Source organism: Nicotiana tabacum, chromosome 15 (assembly GCF_000715075.1).
Source record: "Nicotiana tabacum cultivar K326 chromosome 15, ASM71507v2, whole genome shotgun sequence".
Taxonomy (NCBI): Eukaryota; Viridiplantae; Streptophyta; class Magnoliopsida; order Solanales; family Solanaceae; genus Nicotiana; species Nicotiana tabacum.
In genome coordinates, this window is record NC_134094.1 from 37,153,414 (window position 1) to 37,175,708 (window position 22,295).

Genomic DNA, 22,295 nt, shown 5'->3' on the forward strand with positions numbered 1-22,295 from the left:
TAAAAAGTAGTAAGGTCGACCCTGCTAGGCTCTACCAAACCCATGGAACGCAGAATGCGATGACATTGATACAAGAAACCCTGTACATCCTCAAAAGCCCCTCCACTTAACTAGGGAGGATGAAATTTCTAAAACCTCTCCAATCTCTTGCACCCCTAAGCCGACACAACTGGCCCTACCTCGGGCTGAACTGCAACTACTGGTTGCACTGGCACAACACCCGATGTCTAATAAGCATGAGCCAGCTGCTCTTGTGTATGGGCGGCAGAAGTCTGAGCTCCTCCCCTAGAATGTGAAGTTGTTAGTTCAACCAGAATCAACCCTGCCTAGGCCAAATTCCCAAACATTCTCATGAAGTGTGCCAAGGTCTCTTGGAGCCTCAGTGTAGCAAAAGGCCCCTCCGGTGCACGCTCAACATGTTGGGGTTCTTGATCTTTAACTGTAGCTACTGATGGCTCCACATATGCTTCTATAGCAGGTGGCGAAACATGCCCCACCTCGGGCTCTACCTCGGCCCAAGTGTAACGACCTAACCGGTTATTTTGTGTATTTTGGCCCCATTTCCCCCTTTGAAGCTTCCTGTTTGTGTATCTGTGATTTTATGACTTTCGAGGATGGTTGGTTTTATTTCAGAGAAGTTTTGGAATGATTTGGACCTTTTGGTTCTTGGTTTAGAAGCTTAAGTTGGAAATGTTGACCTAGGTTTGACTTTTGTAAATACAACCCCGGAATGGTGTTTTGATGACTCCAATAGGTTGGTATCGTGATTTTGGACTTATGCGTATGGTCGAAATTAAATTTAGAGGTCCTTAGGTTTATTTGACTCGTTTTGCCGAAAGTTAGCAATTTAAGGTTTAGAAATTTCCTGAAGTTTGACCGTAGGTTGAATTTATGGCTATTGGGTCCTAAAGTTGGTTTGGGAACTTGGAATAAGACAATTTTACTATTTGGAACTTGTCTGCAAAATTTGGTGTCATTTGGAGTTTGTTTGATAAGATTCGGACGCTTGGTTATGATTCTAGAGATTCTTGAGTTTCCTTTTGAATTTCATGTGTTTTGATATCCGATTCATGGTTCTAGATGTTATTTTTGTATTTTGATCATGTGTGCGAGTTCGTATGATATTTTTACACTTGTGTGGAGCCCCGAGGGCTTGGGTGACTTTCGGACGTGTTTCAGATTGTTTTGGCTTGTTTTCTCAACAGCTGGTGTGCCGGTCCTGCATTTATCGCAAATGCGAGCACCGATTCTCAATTGCGATCATCTCTTTCGCGAATAAATTATCGCATTTTCGAAGGGGTTGTGGGCTGGCAAGCTTCACATTTGCAAAGCCAGCCTCACAAATGCGAAGGGGACCTCAGCTGTGACTATTTGCATATGAGATCAAATGGGTCACTTTTGTGCAGGAGCTGACTTCGCAAAAGCGAAGTCAGTGCTGCATTTGGGTCATCCCCTGCGATCTATAGGCATCGCTTTTGTGATAGATATCTCGCATTTGAGCAGCTGAACAAAAGAGCTGAAATACGGGACTTAGCTTCATTATTCATATTTTAGAACCCTAGACTTGGTAGAAGACGATTTTGATGATGGATTTTCACCTACAACTATTGGGTATGTGATTTTGATTAGTTTTCAATTATATTACTTGATTATTTATGAGATTGGACATTAATTTATGAGAATCTAAGAGAAATTTTGGAAAATTTTGTTTACGTTTTGAAAAATAAAAAATTGAGATTTGAGAGTCGAATTAGACTCGGATTTGAAAACAAAACACATATATAGATTCGTAGGGTTATGAGTAGTTGAGAACTACCCTTGGACTAAGGTTTTGACCGGGTGGGCCTGTATTGACTTTTGGGGAATTGTGTATAGATCTTAGCTTTATTAGTCGAAATTAGTTTCTCTTGCATTTTTTATGACATTAAGTCATATTTTGGTAAGATTTGAGCCGTACGGAGGCGAATATTAAGAGAAAAGCCATTTTGATTGTTGATTTGGCATAGTTGAGGTATGTATCTTCCCTCACTTTGTGTGATGGAACTACCCCTTAGGATTGGACTTAATTATACTATTTGAATTATTTTGAAGACGTGTGCATGAGGTGACGAGTGTGTACACGGGCTTATATGTGAAAAATTGACTGCTTCAGACTCTTAGGTCACTTATAAGAATTTAATTGAAGTTGTTATTATTTGTTCTCTCTTTTCTTGTCAAATTTATTCTTACATGCTTTAATTAAAGTTTTCATTACATGTTCCATTTTCTTTTGTCGAGGTTACTCTTATATGCATTTACTAGTAGTTGTTATTACATGTTATTTCACCTATTGTTGAGTTATTCTCATGCAATTATTAGTAGTTGTTATTTTATTCGATCTTTTTTATTGCGGAACCTTGTTATGCATTTTAATTGAAGTTGACATTTCATAGAAATACCTTTAATTGTTTAGCTCATTGTAGTAGTAGTGGTTGAAGGCTATTAACAGGTTTTGTGGTTGAAGTTGATGATTACCGGAATATCTTTCATTGTTGAGTTATTTTTCAATTAATTTTGTTGTTATTGAGATTCTTGTGCACATTGTGGTTAAGCTCTAGGCTATGTATTGAGGCGACGTTGGTCTTGTTGATTTTGGCCATGTTGTAGAATACGGGCGCGTGTGGTGCAAGTTCATTAATGTATTGTGATATTGATATGCATGTGGCATTATAAGGGTGGGTATTGATGCGCATGCAACAAAGATAAGGTGGGATTTATACGTGTGTTGCTAGTAAGAAAACTACTTGAAGACACACTGTGAGATAAGGCGGCTAAAGCGCGTAAAGTTATTTTGAAAAGAATATTTAAAAAAAAATATATGCAAGGCTCACACGATGATATAAGGAAGATTGTGATTTGTGAAATATGAATATGAGGTGTGGTAACACAGTGTAATTTTTGTAATACATTCTATAGTAGAAAGGCTTGTTGATTTGAACGGTTATTGTTTAGTTCCATGGATTCCACAGGGTCCAAAGGGTTAACAGGCCATGGTTTCTGCTCCAGTTGTTGCTCCACCGGCATCGCCAGCTAGGGGTGGAGGTCAGGCAGGTAGAGGTCGCCCTAGAGGGGGAGGCCAGGCTCATTGCGATGCTTATCATAACCTTTTTGTCACTTTAGGTATGTATCTGTGCACGTTCGAGGACAAACATTTATTGTAAGATGGGGAGAATGTAACGACCAATTGGTCGTTTTGTGTATTTGAGCCCTGTTTCCCCTTTTGAAGCTTCCAGTATGTGTATTTATGGTTTTATGACTTGCGGAAATGGTTAGTTTTATTTCGGGATAGTTCTAGAATGATTTGGACCTTTTGGTTCTTGGTTTAGAAGCTTAAGTTGGAAATGTTGATCTAGGTTTGACTTTTGTAAAAACGACCCTTGAACGGTATTTTGATTGCTCCGATAGGTTCGTATTATGATTTTAGACTTGGGCGTATTCCCGAATTTGAATTCAGAGGTCCCTATGTTCATTTGACTTGTTTTGTCGAAAGTTGGAAATTTGAGGTTTAGAAATTTTTTTAAGTTTGACCGTAGGTTGAATTTATCGTTATCGGGTCTGGAATTTGATTTTGGGACTTGGAATAGGTCCATTTTTGTATTTGGAACTTATCTGCAAAATTTGGTATCATTCGGAGTTGTTTGATAGGATTCAGCCTCTTGGTTGTGATTCTAGATATTGTTGAGTCTCCTTTTGAATTTAATGCATTTTTGTAATGACCCAGCCGGTCGTTTTGAGCATTTGCATTCCGTTCAGATATTTTACGCCTTGATTAGCTTCATATGATATATTATGACTTGTGTGAATCGTAAGTTTTGGTTTTCAAGTGATTCGGGATTGATTCAGAAGAATGATTCTCAACTAGGAAGCTTTAAGTTGGAAGAGTTGACTAAGTTTACTTTTGAGTATTTGATCTCGGATCGGAGTTTTGATGGTTCATTTAGATCCGTATGGTAATTTTGGACTTGGGTGAATGCCCGATTTTGTATTTAGATATTTCTAGAAGGTTTCGGCACAATTTGGCGAAAGCTGGCAATTTGAAGGTTTGGAATGTTCATAAGTTTGACCGGGAGTTGACCTTGATGATATCATATTTTGATTGTGGTTCCGGGAATTGGAATATCTTCGTTATGTCATTTTGGACTTATGTACAAAATTTGAGGTCATTCCGAGTTGATTTGATATGGTTCATCACGAATTTGGAAGTTGAAAGTTCAAATGTTCATTAAGTTTGATTTGAGGTACGATTCGTGGTTTTGATGTTGTTATGCATGATTTGAGGCCTCGAGTAAGTCCGTGTTATGTTATCGGACTTATTGGTATGTTTGGATGTTGTACCGAGGGGCTCGGGTGTGTTTCAGATTGATTTCGGACCATTTTGGAGTTTGCATGCATTGCTGGTTTCTGCTATTATCTGGTGCCCGTGGTATTCTTAGGGATCGCGAAGGTCCTGCCGCGATCGCGAAGAGTGTTTTGGTCTGCTGGTGGATTTTTTCATCACGGACGCGACATATGGAATAGGTTCGCAAAAGAGTGAGTTGATTGTTGTCCGCATTCACGACTTGTGTCACACATTCGCTTAGTAGAGCTAGGAGCTGGAGGTCAGTCATCGCGTTCGTGTTGTCAACGCCGCGTCGTGAAGATTTGTTTCTGTTGTGCATCGCGTTCGTGATGCCTGTTCATAGAACACAAAGGGCAATTTTGTGGTCGACTGATTTCATGCTTCGCGAACGCGAGGCTTCTTCTGCATTCGCGAAGGGATACCTCTGGAACAGTGTATAAAGTACTCTATTTTGAAGGTCTTGGCCATTATATCATATTTTAAGCTATGGAGCTCGGATTTGGGAGATTTTGGAGGCAATTGTCACCACATGAATTGGAGTGAGTGTTTTCTACTTGGTTTTGATTATATTTTATGAATCTATCTTCGATTTTGGCATTTGGATTATGGATTTTAAAGAGAAATTGGGGGGTTTTGTCTAAACTATTCTAAAGTGAATTTTTGAGTTTTGAACATCGATTCGGAGTCGTATTTGGGTGATATTAGTAGGGCTAGACTCGTAATTGAATGGGTTATCGGATTTTGTGAGTTTTGTCGGGTTCTGAGGTACGGGCCCGGGTTTGACGTTTAGGTTGACTTTGGACTTTTGATTAATGATTCAACCTTTATCATTTGAGTTTGTTTTCTTTGGCATTAGTTGATGATTTTGAGTTGCTTTTGGCTAGTTTTGGGCCGTTTAGAGGTTTATTTGCGCGGGGCGGCGTTTTTAGAGTATTGTTTGGCTTGCTCGGTATTGCATTTTGTTTATTCAAGGTAACTAACATATCTAAACTTGGATTTGTAGGTATTTAACACTAGGAACTATGTTATAAGAGATGTATTGGGAGTGATACACATACTAGGTGACGAGCGTGTGGGCGTACACTGGGGTAATCATCATTCAAGTTGACTAATTGTCTATGACCGGACTTGTTTTGCTGTCATATCTTGTTCTATCCGTGTAATTCCTACTTTTTAGAGTAATTTAGCTGTGATTCATGTTAGAGATCATGTTTAGGCTATGTGCTTATTTGGTTGAGACCTAATGAGGCTATTTGTGTTGTTTTGAGTTATCTGCTCTATCTTTAATTATATACTCAGTCATGATTCTTCATTTGCATATCATATTTTAGTCTCTGTTCATCATTCACTGTTACATCACATGTTATCATTGTTTATTTTTTCTTATATGGAGTTATTGGGCTGAGTGGTATGATATTGTGAGCCCTTGAGTCTTGAGAGGTTGATGACTGAGATGGGCCGTAGAGCCGAGTTGAAAGTGTTTGTCATGCCCTGAACTCGGGGAGTGCGACCGACGCTCAACCGAGTAAACCTGGTCAGGCAAGCTTGTTAGGCATTATTGGCTTTATTATTAATGTGGATCAGGTTGCACGCCGTAGTAGGCCTTATAGTCTTTTGATTAGCGCTTGGGCAGGATCCGCCCTTCCAGAGTCTGACATACTATTAGTGAGCATGCACAATGATATATTTAAAAGTGCTTTGGTGAGGGACTTATGAGTTAGGCACCCGTACAGTGCTGAGTGATTCTGTGTGTGATAAAGTGGGCAACTAAGACAGACAATGAGTATGTTGAGGGTGAAAGTACCTGGGAATATCACCGTGAAAGCATTCATTTGGCATGTATACTTGGCATGTAGGCATAGAGATGCCTTTTTCTCACGCTAGACGGTATTGTGACATTCATAATTTGACATGTAGGCATTGAGATGTATATTCCTCATGCTAGATGGTATATGATAATTGATGACTTGACATGCATATTGACATGTAGGCGTAGAGATGTACTTTTCTCATGCTATCTGATAATAAAATGTATTATCTGTTGTTGAAAGTTTGGAAAAAATCACAGTTTTTCTGATATACTCATATTATGGTGATTTCGCTGAAAGATTTGGGCTTTATTATTATACCTGAAAAGCATGTCTACTTTTCCATAACTGTGAACGAGCTGAGCATAACTTCATTTAGGTTATTACTTATACTTCCTTCATTATATTATTACGAGTTGTTTTTGGCTATTGATATTGGAATCTGACCATTTTTCGAGCTCGTCATTAAGGCTAGGTTTGTTATTTATTGAGTACATGGGGTAGGTTGTACTCATACTACACTTCTGCACCTTGCGTGCAGATTTTAGAGGTGATGTTGCTGTGTATGGCGGGAGCTGGTATTGAAGATGTACCTGCGTTTCAAATTTAGCTGGCTCTTGTTCTTAGTAGCTTTAGATTTATAAATCTGTTTATGTATATTTCGAACAAATGATGTATTTATTACGTACCAGATTTATAAATTCTAAGTTTTAGAAGCTCATAACTTGTACTACCAATACTTGGGATTTTGTATAGAAAGATCAGTTATTTTGTTTATTGACTCTTGTTATCTTAATTGAGTTGTGTTTTCTTTCACTTGACTTACCTAGCGGGTTGGGTTAGGTGCCATCACGACTAGATGGATTTTGTATCGTGACATTTTTTATGTCTGATTCGAGGTTTCGCATGTTATTTTAGAGTTTTGATCATGCAAGCGATTTCGTATGATATTTTTAGACTTGTGTGGATGTTCGGTTTGGAGCCCCGAGGGCTCGGGCATGTTTCAGACGTGTTTTGGATTGGTTTTGGCTGGTTTCTCACCATCTGGTGTGCTGGTGCTATAGTTATCGCAAATGCGAGCACCCGTTCGCATTTGCAATTATCGCTTTTGCGAATAAATTATCGCATTTGCGAAAGGGGTTGTGGGCTGGCATGTTTCGCATTTTCGAAGCCAGCCTCGCAAATGCAAAGGGGATCTGGGCTGGGACTTTTCGCATATGAGATCAAATGGGTCGCTTTTGCGAAGGGGCTGACTTCACAAATGCGAAGATAGTGTTGCATTTGCGACATCCCTTGGGATGTGCAAGCATCGCTTTTGCGATGGATATCTCACATTTGCGGGGTTCACAAATGCGAACCCCAGGTCACATTTGCGAGACCTGTAGCTGAACAAAAGAGTTGAAATACGGGACATAACTTCATTATTCGTAATTTAGAACCCTACGTTCGGTAGGAGGCAATTTTGAGGAGGGATTTCATCTACAACTATTGGGTAAGTGATTTTGATCAATTTTCAATTATATTACATGATTATTTATGAGATTTAATATCAAATTCATAAGAATCTAAGATAATTTTGGAAACTTTTGTCTATGTTTTGAAATATGAAAAATTAAGATTTGAGAGTCGAATTGGACTCAGATTATAAAACAAAACACATATATGGATTCGTATGGTTATGGGCAGTCGAGATCTAACCTTTGACTCAGGTTTTGACAAGGCGGTCCCGGGGTTGAATTTTTGAATTTAGGTGAATTGTGTAAAGATCTTAGCTTTATTAATCGAAATTGGTTTCTCTTGCATTGTTCGATGATATTAAGTCATTTTTTGTTAGATTTGAGCCATGCGAAGGCAAATTTTAAGGAAAAAGCCATTTTGAATGTTCATTTGGCCTAGTTGAGGTAGACATCTTGCCTAACTTTGTGTGGGGGAATTACCCCTAAGGACTGGGCTTAATTGTACTATTTGAATTATGTGGAAGATGTGTACATGAGGTGACGAGTGTGTACACAGGATTATATGTAGACTCCTAGGTCACATATAAGTATTTATTTGAAGTTGTTATCATTTATTCTCTCTTCCGTTGTCAAGTTTATGCATACATGCTTTAATTGAAGTTGTTATTACATATTCTATTTTCATTTGTTGAGGTTACTCTTATATGCATTTAGTAGTAGTTGTTATTACATGCTACTTCACCCATTGTTGAGTTGTTCCCATGCATTTATTGGTAATTGCTATTTCATGCCATCTCTTTTATTGTTGAACCTATATTATGCATTTTTATTGAAGTTGCCATTTCATTGAAATAACTTAAATTGTTGAGCTCATTGTAGTAGTGGTTGAGGGCTATTTACACATTTTGTGGTTGAAGTTGCTGATTATTAGAATATCCTTCCTTGTTGAGTTATATTCCAATTCATTTTGTTGTTATTGGGATTCTTGTGCACATTGTGGTTGAGTCATGGTCTATGTGTTGAGGTGACATGAGTATTGTTGATTTTGGTAATGTTGTGGCATATGGGCACGTATGGTGCGAGTTGATTATTGTATTGTGATATTGATAGGCATGCGGCGGTATGCGGGTGAGTATTGATATGCATGCAGCGAGATAAGGTGGGATTTATATGCATATTGCTAGTAAGGGAATTATTTGAAGCCACACAGTGAGATAAGGGGGCTAAAGCGCGTGAATCTATTTCGGGAAAAATATATTTTTTAAAATATATGCAAAGCTCACACGGTGATATAAGGAAGATTGTGATTGTGATTTGTGAAATGTGAATATGAGGTGTGGTACCTAGGTGTAATTCTTGTTGTACATTCTATATTGGAAAGGCTTGTTGATTTGAATGGTAATTTTTTAGTTCCCTTACCTCATTCCATTCGTATTTGTGATTGTAATTGGTTACTTGTTGTCTTTATCATATGTACTCTCTTTATTGTCAATTGTTGCTTTTATTTCTGTTGTCAACTTTGTATTGATAAATTGCGTTATTGTCATTTAATTACCTTTACTTCCCGGTTGTTAGATTATATTAATATTCTGCACATGTTTTCTATGTCTAGTAAGTGTCTTGATCTAACCTCGTCATTACTCTACCGAAGTTAGGCTTGATACTTACTGGATAGTGTTGTGTTGTACTCGTGTTATGCTTCTGCACATTTTGTGTAGATCGAGGTATTTCTGCCGTGCCGAATGCTAGTATACTGATTTATACACTTCGGAGACTTCAAGGTATAACTACTTGACGCTCGCAGACCTCGGAGTCACCTTCTAGTTATCTTATGCTACTGTTTCTTTGCTTCCGAACAGTATTGTATTAGAGATTCTTAGTATATTTTAGTAGAGCTTATGACTCTGTACCAGCGGTTTTGGAGATTTTATGATTGCTGTAGTTTTATTATGATATTTATCAGTTTAATTTAATATCTTTGTCGTTATTTCTGCTAAATTTGCAATGTGTATTATGCTTACCTAGTGTTAGAGACTAGCTGCCATCACGACTTTCTAGGGTGGAAATTCGGGATAGTGACACCAGGCCTCTCACAGCTCTAAAAGGGGGCATTGGTGCCTTCTCAGCTGACCCGACAGAACATTTTCTCACCATCTGTAAGAGAATAGAAGAGTAATGACTCAAACTTCAGAATTACAAATCGGCATGATAAAGGATGAAAGAAGGTGATGTTTCCTAACAGTTCGGTAGCCTCTCAAACATAAGTACAGATGTCGTGTACCGATCTATAAGACTCTACTAAACTTTCTCGTGACTCGTAGAACCTATGAACCTATAGCTCTGATACCAACTTGTTATGACCTAAATTCCACAAAAGGGGTCGTGATGGCACCTAATCTTTAAGACTAGGTAATCCCATCACTTAACGACATTAATTCAACAAAACATGATACAATAAGATAAAGTTTAGTATAAAAGAGGAACTAGAGTTAACATAGGCCGAAATGGCAATACTCAATACATCTCTCTAGAACTAGGTAGTACAGAGGCATAAGCTCTAACTGAATACGTGCGGAATATTCAAAATAATATTCTGTTCAAATGTAAAATTATCATTATCAACCTAAAGGATGAGACTCCAAGGGACTGCAACAACATGCTGCTATACCTTGAATCCTCACGACCGATGCAAGCTCTCTAAATATAAAATACCATTAGCGCCCAAGCTAACCATCTTTAGCAGTTCCATATTAATCGGTTTCATTCCGATCGATCAGTCGAAACCCTCTTCAGTTATTGTGAAATTTCTCAGGGCTCTTCTCTATGAAGAATACTCACCAGTCCTATAACCTATGCAATGTATCAATAACTGGTAACATAATGCGTAAGGGAAAACAATATCAACAATCTTGTTAGAACATGTGATAACACATAACAAAGAAGAATCCATCTCTGACAACAAATCATCAAATAGAAGTGGAGGCATATGAAGTCATGTCAAATTCATATAACAACTCATAAAAATACAAGACAGACTTTTAAGAAACAAGCATATGAACAAAATATCAACATGTTTCATCACATAAACAACCTCATGAGAAACACCCCCAAATCATCACATAACATCATCAACACTGCCACCCTCATTTCGCTACATGGGCAAATAATAATAAATGCCATCCTTATTTTGCCGTATGCGCATATCACCGCCCTTATTTCGCCATGTGGGCAGCCCAAAAAAATGCCACCCTTATTTCGCCCCACGCGTACAACTATAATCATAATTGCACGGCAAAGACCTCGTGCTAACACCCAAATCAATCCGCCCAACATGTCCACATGTGCCACAATTATCAAAAAATAATAATGCCAAAATTTTATCATAGATATAAGCTCATAATATATAAAGAAGGTGCAAAAGGACATGAAAATATTAAAAATGTGGATGGGTGTTCAACATATAAACGATAACTACGGCTAGATCAATTATAGCGATCATGTTCATTTAGTCACAAAGTGATTAAGCATGTTTCATATAAAGCACATTCTCAAATTAAGGCTTATTAATAGCCTAAGGTCTAATCCGGTCATAAGCGACACATAGTGCCCGTGTACACGTGTTATACCTCACATTTTCATACATGAAAGTATGCCATAAATAAATTAATGAAATCTCATAAATGAGATGTTACATCCCGCATTTTCGTACATTGAAGTTTCTTCGTAAGTTAATCGACATAATTTCGGAAATGAGATTTATTTGGGGATTATAAGTACTACGCTATTTCAGACAAGTAATGAGTAAATTCGTGAAAGTGCGAAGGTAAGCAAATCAAAGAAAATGAGTTTCGTCAAAGATGACGTTTTGGGATAATGTACGGCCCAAGCTAATGGACTAGTGTCATACAAGGTACCACATGACCATAATAGTCAGGTGTATAAGGTGTGTTAAAAGTATGTAGTATTTTAAGTAATTTGAGATGATTCTTAATTATATGGGTAATTGATTAATTATTGAATAGTGGGAGATTATTAAGTTAATCAAGGGATTAATGGTTGATTAATAATGATTTTGGATAAAGTTTGAACCCCATTAAAGTGGCAGCCAAAGACTTTATATAAATGTGACTCTTGAATTCACATGAAATATGGAAAAACTTGAAAAATGTTTTGGCTAACTAAGCCACATGTGGGGACCACCCCCACTTAGTAAAATACTTCTCAAAAATCAAGAGAATTATGCTTGAATCAGAACACAAAGGATTCCAATGCTAGCAACATTAATTCACTTTCCAAATAGCAACATTGTTGCTAAGTTCTTAAGGAAAGGTTTCGGCCAAGATTTTCTTTGCATAGCAACGTGATTTCTTCGAGATTTTTACACGACTTGTTCCGTGTTTTGTCGCAATTAACGGGTGTTAGAGGATTGTCAAGAGAATCGACTCAGGTATGTTAAGGCTATCCCGTCTTTCTTTTTGGCATGATCTATACGACACAAACGAAACGAGCAAATGCACAACTTCCATAAACTATTATATTCGTAGAAATGCTAGAGTTGTGTATATTCTTATTCTCCCATAAGTCTTATTATTCTATCGCCTGTTCATGGGTCTCAAAAAATATGTAAGTTGATAAAGTCTATTTCATGATATTAATCAAAGGCATAATGGTCTTATGACATTCCGACAGATTTTATTGACGTACTTCTCATGCATTGCTTTTATTTATACATGCAAATTGACCCATGACCAGATGGTGTTATATACGTGTATATATGTATATTATAGGTATATGGGATATGGGAAAAGGTTACGGCATTATATATGCACCACCACCTGATCAGCTGGTATACATTAATAATTTGTCCACAGTGGCCGAAATGATATGATGGGATGCCCTTAGAGGCTTGATGATGTTATGAACATATATACCTATGCATGGTATGACATTTATAGGCATATGCATGACGTTATAAAAATGAAATGATTCACAGAGATATGCAGACGTACATGTCAAGTCTTTTACTCCATGTTTCTCTCATGTATATTATTTACTAATTTTCACTCCTTACATGCTCGATACATTATTTGTACTGACGTCCCTTTTTACTGGGGACTCTGCGTTTCATGCCCGTAGGTCCTGATAGACAGGTTGAGAGTCCTCTAAGTAGGCTATCAGCTCATCGGAAGGTGTTGGTGCTCTCCATTTGATCCGGAGTTGCTTATGTGGTCAGTATGATTAGGACATGTATTGATTAGTATGGCAGGGCTCTGTCCCAACCTTTATGACATATATGTACTCTTAGAGGCTTGTAGACATATGTCATATATGTGAAAGATTGTACGGCCTTGTCGGCCTATATTTTGAGTTTATAAATGATCATGTTGGCCTATTAGGCCCGTATGTCACGTGTATATGATGATGTAATAAGAAAGATATGTTACGTTGGTACTCGGTTGAGTAAGGTACCGGGTGTCCGTCGCGACCCATCGGTTTGGGTCGTGACAAAAGTGGTATCATAGCAGTTCTGTCCTAGGGAGTCTACAAGCCGTGTCTAGTAGGGTCTTGTTTATAGGTGTGTCGTGCACCACACTTATAAGCAGGAGACTATAGGGCATTTAGGACAATCACTCTTTCTTCTTACTCTAGATCGTGTGGTAGAGCTCATTTATAAGAATTCAAACTCCTAGCTTCTATTTTATCTATAATATGACGATACCTCCAGTTGGTAAGAGATTGAATGCGGATGTGGAAGAATTGAGTTTGAGGAACTCGAGTTTGCATCATTCCTATGATGGATAAATGTGAGGTCTTCAGCAGAACATGTGTGTACCTTACGTGTAAGCTTCTTTATAAGGAGTCTTAAGGTAAGAATATCTATCCAACTCTATGGTGAAAGGAAATGAGAGATTTGGAAGATAGATACAAGCTTCAACAAGTAAAAGGAGCAAGATGAGAAGGGTACGAGGTGCCCGGTTAATGAAGATTATCGGTATTTTCAACTCCGGCAAAAAAATATAAGCATTGTGACATACCTTTAACAGTAACAGATGTATGTAAAACTGGCCACACCCATCTCAGTTATATCCTATCGGGGGCTAACATGTGTAGTTTAAGAAAAGCACAGTATATTAGGATCCGGCTGGGGTTAGAGTAACCCAAAATGGTAAATGGATTGTTTGTATTAGTTGACATTTCTGAAAAATATTACAAATGAGCTAATAGATCTCCGTGGGAAGCACCCAGATGGAGCACTCAAGAATATTACAATTAGATGTGAATATTAGCATGAAAAAAAAATCAGAAGATAGGCACGGAAATCCTGGAAGGGATAAATATTACCTTAGTGTGGCTCACGTCCCTAGTAGAGCGAGAACGTTAAGCAACCCGAAGAGCCACTGGATGGAGCAATGGGGAGCTAAAAGCAAAAGAATGTCTTGTTCGAGTTTTCAGAATAAAGTGATAGACATAAATGTTAGCGGGAAATAAGAAAAGAGTTAATGAAGCATTATGAATAAGATATGATATATGGATGACAACGGTAGATAAACAAATGACAGTATTACAAAGTCTATAGTCAATTGAAGGAAAAGATAAGAGGTGATAGGCCTTGAGACAACAAAAGAGTATAGGCCATAAAGTCATATCCTCATTTCAAGAAATAAGTTCGTGACTCCAACGCGACTACCGGAAGGAAAAGTTAGACCCAGAACAATAGAAATCAGTATGGGCTGGTGAAAAAGATAAACTAAACATGAATTAGGGACTGAGTGATTGGATAATAGTCAGCATCATGAGAATTTCAGATATCGTTCTGGTGATAATAGAGTGGACAACAGAAGAAGATTCATGAGAAATTCAGAGAATGGTCATTCAGGAAGACACTTCCCTAAAGCAAGCAATGTGAGCAAAGTTAAGCTTAAGGGACTGTATGTGCCAGTTATGCTAAGTGTCACCCTCGCAAATAAGGAATTTTATTATCCTTGATACAGAAGGATTGCCCCAAGGCGAGTAAGGGTCATCGATGATTTGGAAAGACACTAAAGATGAAGAGGTAAAATATCTATAGTTAGATCCTCGTGGCTCCAATTCTTAGTGCTCCCTTAAAGGCGAAAATATGGAGTGATGTGGCATTAAGTCAGAAATAAGTGGTTCTAGTAACTATGGATTAATAAAGGAAAAATGTGATAAGAATGAGAAAGGGATAAGATTGCACTTATTCAAATCCTACAGATATGCTACGATTCCAGAACATTATGCAAACACAACGTCAAGGAAAGGAAGTAAGGATTCCCGCCCGGGATGTTATTGATAAATAAGGAGCCAATGCGGGACGTAAGTTAAGATAAAGGAAATGACTCACGAAAGATTACGCAGAATATTGATATGAGAATGAGCCAATTAGTAGCTAGTAGTTGATTCAGGAAGAGCCTAGTTATGGCTAGACAAGAGGATACAGACAAATCAACAGATCGTACAAGATAAACATAGTGAACCCCAACATGGGTAATTCAGTCTCGGAGATATGACATTGTAATACTTGAGAAATATTCAGATGGGAGTCGGGGTAGTTAAAGGTACTTTATGAATGTTATGGAAATAAAAGATAGTCTCACTGGGAAGACAGTCAAAACTTCAGTTCAGAAGCAGCCCTACAAGCATAAGGGCGTGGAGGTAAATAATTACGGATAATTATAGTCAAGGAAGGACATCAAAAGGTCCGTCGCGTATACGAAGTAATAAGCTAGCAGCTTTACAAGAGTCAGAGGGTCCTCCCTAAGTACTAAAACGAAAGAGTAGCTGAGGAAATAAGGAAGAAGGCTTCAGCCTAAGTACAGTAACCTAAAGAGGAAATGGTCTTGTAACAATAGTCTCACAACAACATTGTATGCACTCCATAAGAAAGTGGCACCTACCGTGGCTAATGAACGGGAAGAAAAATCAGGAGTGATATTCAAGATCACATGAGTTGTATGAAATTCAATATGTGTTGGCACTAAGGTAAGCTAAGTATGCATGCAACAAAGGGGCAGGAAGACCAGGAAAAGTAATTGCTTACATTTAAAGAAGGCCGAGAAGGAATGGAAAGAATCATTCGATTGATAATCCAGCGTTAGTTACATTATGAAAGCACTTAAGAGTTCGGAGTTTTTATACATGCAGCATGTATGTTGACAATCATATAGACGTAAAAGACTCCGGTATAAGTTAAAAGAAAGAATTGAGCCTAGAGCATAGACAAAGGATTGAATTATCAGAAGATTGTATCATGGATATTCCATAGCGCCCAATGAAAGGCTAAAGTAATAACTAATTCCATGAGCCGCAGATGAAGAGATAGCTTAAGCCTACATAAAGGCTGATCAAAAGGAGGAGGAAACTAAAGGGTTACATCAATAAAGTAAATCAGGAATCTGATTATTGGACCCAGAAAATCATATACCTCATGATTGAGAACATTGCAGGATTACTCTTACATATCAGAGGTATAAGAGAGATAGTAGAGTAGCCATATTCTATAATGGCTCTACGATAAATCTAGTTAGAAGAAGTACCAGCCTCATAAGAAGTATGAAGCTCCCACTGGATAGTGTATGCACTAGAGGTGCAAGTATTATAATAGAGTTTCAAGCTGTGGACATGAATTATACCTATGTAGAAGGGAGGTCATGAAAGAGATAGAAAATGTGATGTGAGATTTTAAGGTAAGTAAGGTAAAGGTAAACAACGTACGATATACTCAAATGCAGAAGGTTGTGGATAGTCCATACTTCGGATAGAAGGCTAAAAGCACTGGGGTTCAGTATCCTGGAATGATAGCGGCATCGCCAGCGGCATGTCTTCCAGCCTATGGTTTCTAGGTACCGAAAGATCTAGTTAAGAGCGTAAATAAGAGTTAGAGACGATGTGATGTCTCGCTTGATGTTCTATAAATAGCACAAGGAAATCTGTGGTGCAAGCAAGTTGAAGAAAGGTTGTGAGTAGTATAAATAGATATGTATAGGTCACAAGCTAAAGTATGGTAAAGCGACAAGGTTTTCGGAAGACAGGAGTAAGGATTAAAAAAGGCGAGTGAGAAGGTGATGAGAATGGATAAGTCCTCAGGATTAAGCCCATGAAAACAAGAGAGCTGATGGTTTCTCTAAGTTATAGAAAGCTCAGCATAGCCTGAACAAAACTCAAAGGAGTCTAAGACTAGTAGAATTTAAAAGAGATAAAATGATGCCCTGATAGTAGAGTAAGGGTGTGATTGTGATAGATAAAGGATGACGTTTGGACCTTTGATTGAGTGATTATTTTAAGGGATTTCATGAATTGTACATGATTAAAATACCCACGTAAGTGAGTCACATTGGGATGCTATAAAGTACGATTATTGAAGTACAGTATCACCGCTAAGTGGACCAGAAAATCACTTTGAATATTCCTTGATGCAACGTAAGCCCTAGTGGAAATGTTTTACATAAAAAGTTTCAAGATATCAGTGGTAGATTGTAGATCAACATTGAGGTAAATCAACAATGGATGGATAGAAGTTACAAAGTACGAAATGAGATATGGCAATATTCGTAAGTACGACCAAGTACCGACCGAACAACTTCAATACACCTATAGATGCCCAGGGGGACATCCTATCAAGCTTTGTATATGTTCACAAAGTGAGGCCTAAAGATTGGCTAAAAGCTGGAGGAAAACGAGAGAAGATCGCATAGGCGTACTTACAAAGTCAGAGTCGTACAATCTGCATGATAAAAGGTAGCAACAGTTACAAGATTGGGAAGATTCCGACCACATGTCATGGTGTGAGAAAGAGGCTTAAAGGGGGTATGCCCAGGCCTTAAGGATTCATTCACATAACAGTCGCCTAGATGGCAATGGGAGTACTAAAGTATTCGCAAGAGCTATGCGTTATGAGAATGATAAGTGCATCAGTCAACATTCGAGGACGAATGTTCCAAAGGGGGTAATGATGTTACACCCCACATTTTTGTACGTGAAAGTACGCCATAAATAAATTAATAAAATCTCGGAAATGAGATGTTACATCCCGCATTTTCGTACGTTGAAGTTTCATCGTAAGTTAATCAACGTAAGTTCGGGAATGAGATTTATTTTGGGATTATAAGTACTACTCTATTTCAGACAAATAATGAGTAAATTCGTAAAGGTTCGAGGGTAAGCAAATCAAAGAAAATAAGTTTCCTCAAAGATGGAATTTTGAGATAAAGTACGGCCCAAGCTAAAATACCTAGTATTTATGGAATAGTGCCATACAAGGTATCACATAACCATAATAGTAAGGTGTATAAGGTGTGTTAAAAATAAGTAGTATTTTAAGTAATTTGAGATGATTCTTAATTATATAGGTAATTTGTTAATTATTAGATAGTGGAAGATTATTAAGTTAATCAAGGGATTAGTGGTTGATTAATAATGATTTTGGATAAAGTTTGAACCCCATTAACGTGGCAGCCAAAAACTTTATATAAATGTGACTCTTGAATTCACATGAAATGTGGCAAAACTTGGGAAATGTTTTGGCCAACTAAGCCACAAGTGGGGCCCACCCCCACTTAGTAAATGATTTCTCAAAAATCAAGAGAATTATGCTTGAATCAGAAAACAAAGAGTTCCAATGCTAGCAATATTAATTCACTTTCCAAATAGCAACGTTGTTGCTAAGTTCTTAAGGAAAGGTTTTGGCCAAGATTTTCTTTGCATAGAAACGTGATTGCTCCGAGCTTTTCACATGACTTGTTCCGTGTTTTGTTGCAATTAACGGGTGTTAGAGGATTGTCAAGAGAATCGACTCAGATATATTAAGGCTATCCCTTCTTTATTTTTGGCATGATCTATACGACACAAACAAAACGAGCAAATGCACAACTTCCATAAATTACTATATTCGTAGAAATGCTAGAGATGTGTATATTCTTATTCTCTCATAAGTCTTATTATTCTTTCGTCTGTTTATGGATCTCAGAAAATACGTAAGTTGATAAAGTCTATTTCATGATATTAATCAAAGGCATAATGATCTTATGACATTTCGACAGATTTTATTGACGTACTTCTTATGCATTGCATTCATTTATACATGCACATTGACCCATGACCAGATGGCATTATATACGCGTATATATGTATATTATAGTTATATGGGATATGGGAAAAGGTTACGATGTTATATACGTACCACCACCTGATCAGCTGGTATACGTTGATGATTTTCCCACAGTGGCCGAAATGATATGATGGGATGCCCTCGGAGGCTTGATGATGTTATGAACACATATACCTATGCATGGTATGACATTTATATGCATATCCATGACGTTATAAAAATGAAATGATTCACAGAGCTATGCAGACGTACATGTCGAGTCTTTTACTCCATGTTTCTCTCATGTCTATTGTTTACTAATTTTCACTCCTTACATGCTCGGTACATTATTTGTACTTACATCCCTTTTTCCTGGGTACTCTGCGTTTCATGCCCGCAGGTCCTGATAGACAGGTTGAGAGTCCTCCAAGTAGGCTATCAGCTCAGCAGAAGGTATTGGTGCGATCCATTTGTTCCGAAGTAACTTATGTGGTCAGTATGATTAGGACATGTACTGATTAGTATGGTGGGGCCCTGTCCCGACCTTTATGACATTTATGTACTCTTAGAGGCTTGTAGACATATGTCGTGTTCGTTAAAGAGTATACGGCCTTGTCGGCCTATGTTTTGAGTTTATAAATGATCATGTTGGCCTATTAGACTCGTATGTCACGTGTATATTATGATGTTATAAGAATGATACATTACGTTGGTACTCGGTTAAGGTACCGGGTGCCCGTTGCGGCCCATTGGTTTGGGTCATGACAACACGCTTGACACCTCATGTACACATTGCTTTTCACATAACATAAATAGGAAATTAAGGCCAAATCCTAAGGGGTATTTCCCCTATACAAGGTTCGGCAAGATAGTTACCTCAAACAAGTCAAATCAAAACTCCAAAAAGCCCTTTCTTCTTGAATCGACCTCCGAACGGATCAAATCTAGCCAAAAATAAATCAATAGTATCAAACACGGCTATAGAAATCAATTCCAAGCAATAAATCTCCAATATTTATAAAATATCAAAAAGTCAACTTAGGCTTTCCTTCCAAAACCCGACAAAAGTCACAAATCCGATCACTCATTCCAATACGAGTCCAAATATGCATGTTTCATCTAAATCCGACTTCAAATCGGGGTTCAAATCCTAAATAATTACTCTCCAAAATTTACTCACAACCCCCCCCCCCCCTATTTTCTCCCTTAGATTTCATCAACTAAAAGCCAAAATCAAGGATGGAATCATGAAATAAAATCAAATATATGTCAAGAATGCTTACCCCAATCCAAGTGGTGAAAATCACCTCAAAATTGCCCCAGTAAGAGCTCCCAATCTAAAAATGTGATAAATTAAGTCAAACCCTCGATTAAAATACTCTGCCTAGAAAATTTCGCTTTTCCTGACCATCCAATCGTATGCGTGTTATCGCTTCTGCGATCCCACGATTGCATCTGTGATGTTCACTGACTCCCCAACCCTTTGATTCTACAGAGCTATTCTCGCTTCTGTGTAGCCGTTTATATGGCCAAACCAGCACACCTGCGCCCAAAGCTCCGCACCTGTGGACACTGCTGCCTTCCCATTTTACTCTTCGCGATCGCGACTATGTCTACATGATCGCAATGCACACACTTGTAGCCAAATAATAGCAGCTAAAAATGGCCTAGAAATGGTCTAAAACCACCCCGAAACTCACCTGAGCCCCTCGGAACCCCGTCCAAACATACAAACAAGTACCAAAACATAACACAGACCTATTCGAGGCCTCAAATCACACGTGACCAAGCAAAGTGCAAACCTTCTAGAAATATGGAAATACAAATCTGGGCATATGCCAAGTCCAAAATCACCATCCGGACCTAACATTATAATCAAAACTCCAATCCAAGGTCAAATACTAAAAAGTCAAACTTGGTCAACTCTTCCAACTTAAAGCTTCCTAGTTGAGAATCATTCTTCAAAACTAATTCCGAATAATCCAAAAATCTAAACTGTCGATAAACACAAGTTATAATATATCATACGGAGTTACTCATGCCCTCAAACCACCGAGCGAAGTGCAAATGCTCAAAACGACTGGTCGGGTCGTTATATCCTCCCCCACTTAAATATACGTCTGTCCTCGAACATGCCAAGAGCCATTCCAAAGCCATCAAATCGCCGTGTAATATTACCATGCATGTACCCGGGGGTGATCCCACGTCGTCTCAATCTATGTAAGACTGACAACACAACATAACTGAAGATCATTGCTTTAACCTTAGTCCGTAATCCTTAGAACCCAATTTCCAACATTTGGAATTCCTTAGAAGACCTAAATCTCGCATCTACACACTGTATAAGTCTGAACAAGCTACATCAAGTCACTAGTGTAACAACCTGGAAAATTTTAATGTACTTAAGTGTAAGGCCTGGTAAAATTTTCAAAGAAAATAATGTTTCATGGATCCAGACTAGGCTTACGTGTTTGAGGATTTTGGCGGAAAAGTGCATTTCTGCGGTCCATTATGCGACCGCAGAATCACTCTACGGACCGCATAATTGCCGCAGAGTAAAGCAGTTAATTGGGTCAGTTGGAAGCAATTATGCGGTCGACTATGCGACCGTATAAATGTTATGCGGTGCATTATGCGACCGCATAACAGTTATGCGGACCACATACACAGACAGTTCTTTTGGCTATTTTGTAACCAACTATGCGATCGATATGCGGTCCGCATATCAGTTATGCGATCGCATACCTTATTCCGGAGCTCCATTTTTTGGGTTTTTAAAACCCGACCCTATTTCATTAAATACACACTTTGGGTCATTTTTGAGCTATTATCTGACATTTTAGAGTGAGAGAGAGTTTCCTAGAGTGAGAAGGTGTTCTTCAATAATTTTTCTTCAATTCTTGCTCAAGTTTTGGAAGATTAAGAAGGGAAGCTCACTAGGTCTTCATCCTAGAGGTAAGATTCTACACCCTTAACCCTAATTTCGAAATCTTCTGAAAATGGGTAACTAGCAAGATAAATTTTGGGCATGAAAGTTGCTTATTTTACATGCATGTGTTATCAAAGGGTGTAGGAAGATTGTTGAGCTAAAAATGGTAAAGATTAGGTTGTGGGATGATGGAATCCTTCATAAAAAGGACATTGAAATGTTATGCATGCCTAGTGTTTGATAAAATGCTCAAGTGATCCAGAACCATGATCATCTTTCAAATTTTGATTCAATTTGTTATATTTCTACAATAGATTGAAGTTTCTAAGAATTCCGGAACGTTTTAGAGTTTAAGGAAGCTCAAGTGAGGTATGTTGGATAAACTCTTCTCCTAGAATTAAATCCCACGATATTCATGAAAATTATGTAAGTCCCGAGTGATTCATTATGAACCCGGCTATTCCGACTAAGATTGGGTTGAAAGGTATATGTTCAACAAGCATTCCAAATGCTTTATTCATGTTATGTTACCAATTGAGGATGTGTTAAAATATAGGCTGTGCATTAATAATGTTTCGACTTTAAGTCAAGTTCAAATGAAGGCTATTATGCCAAATTT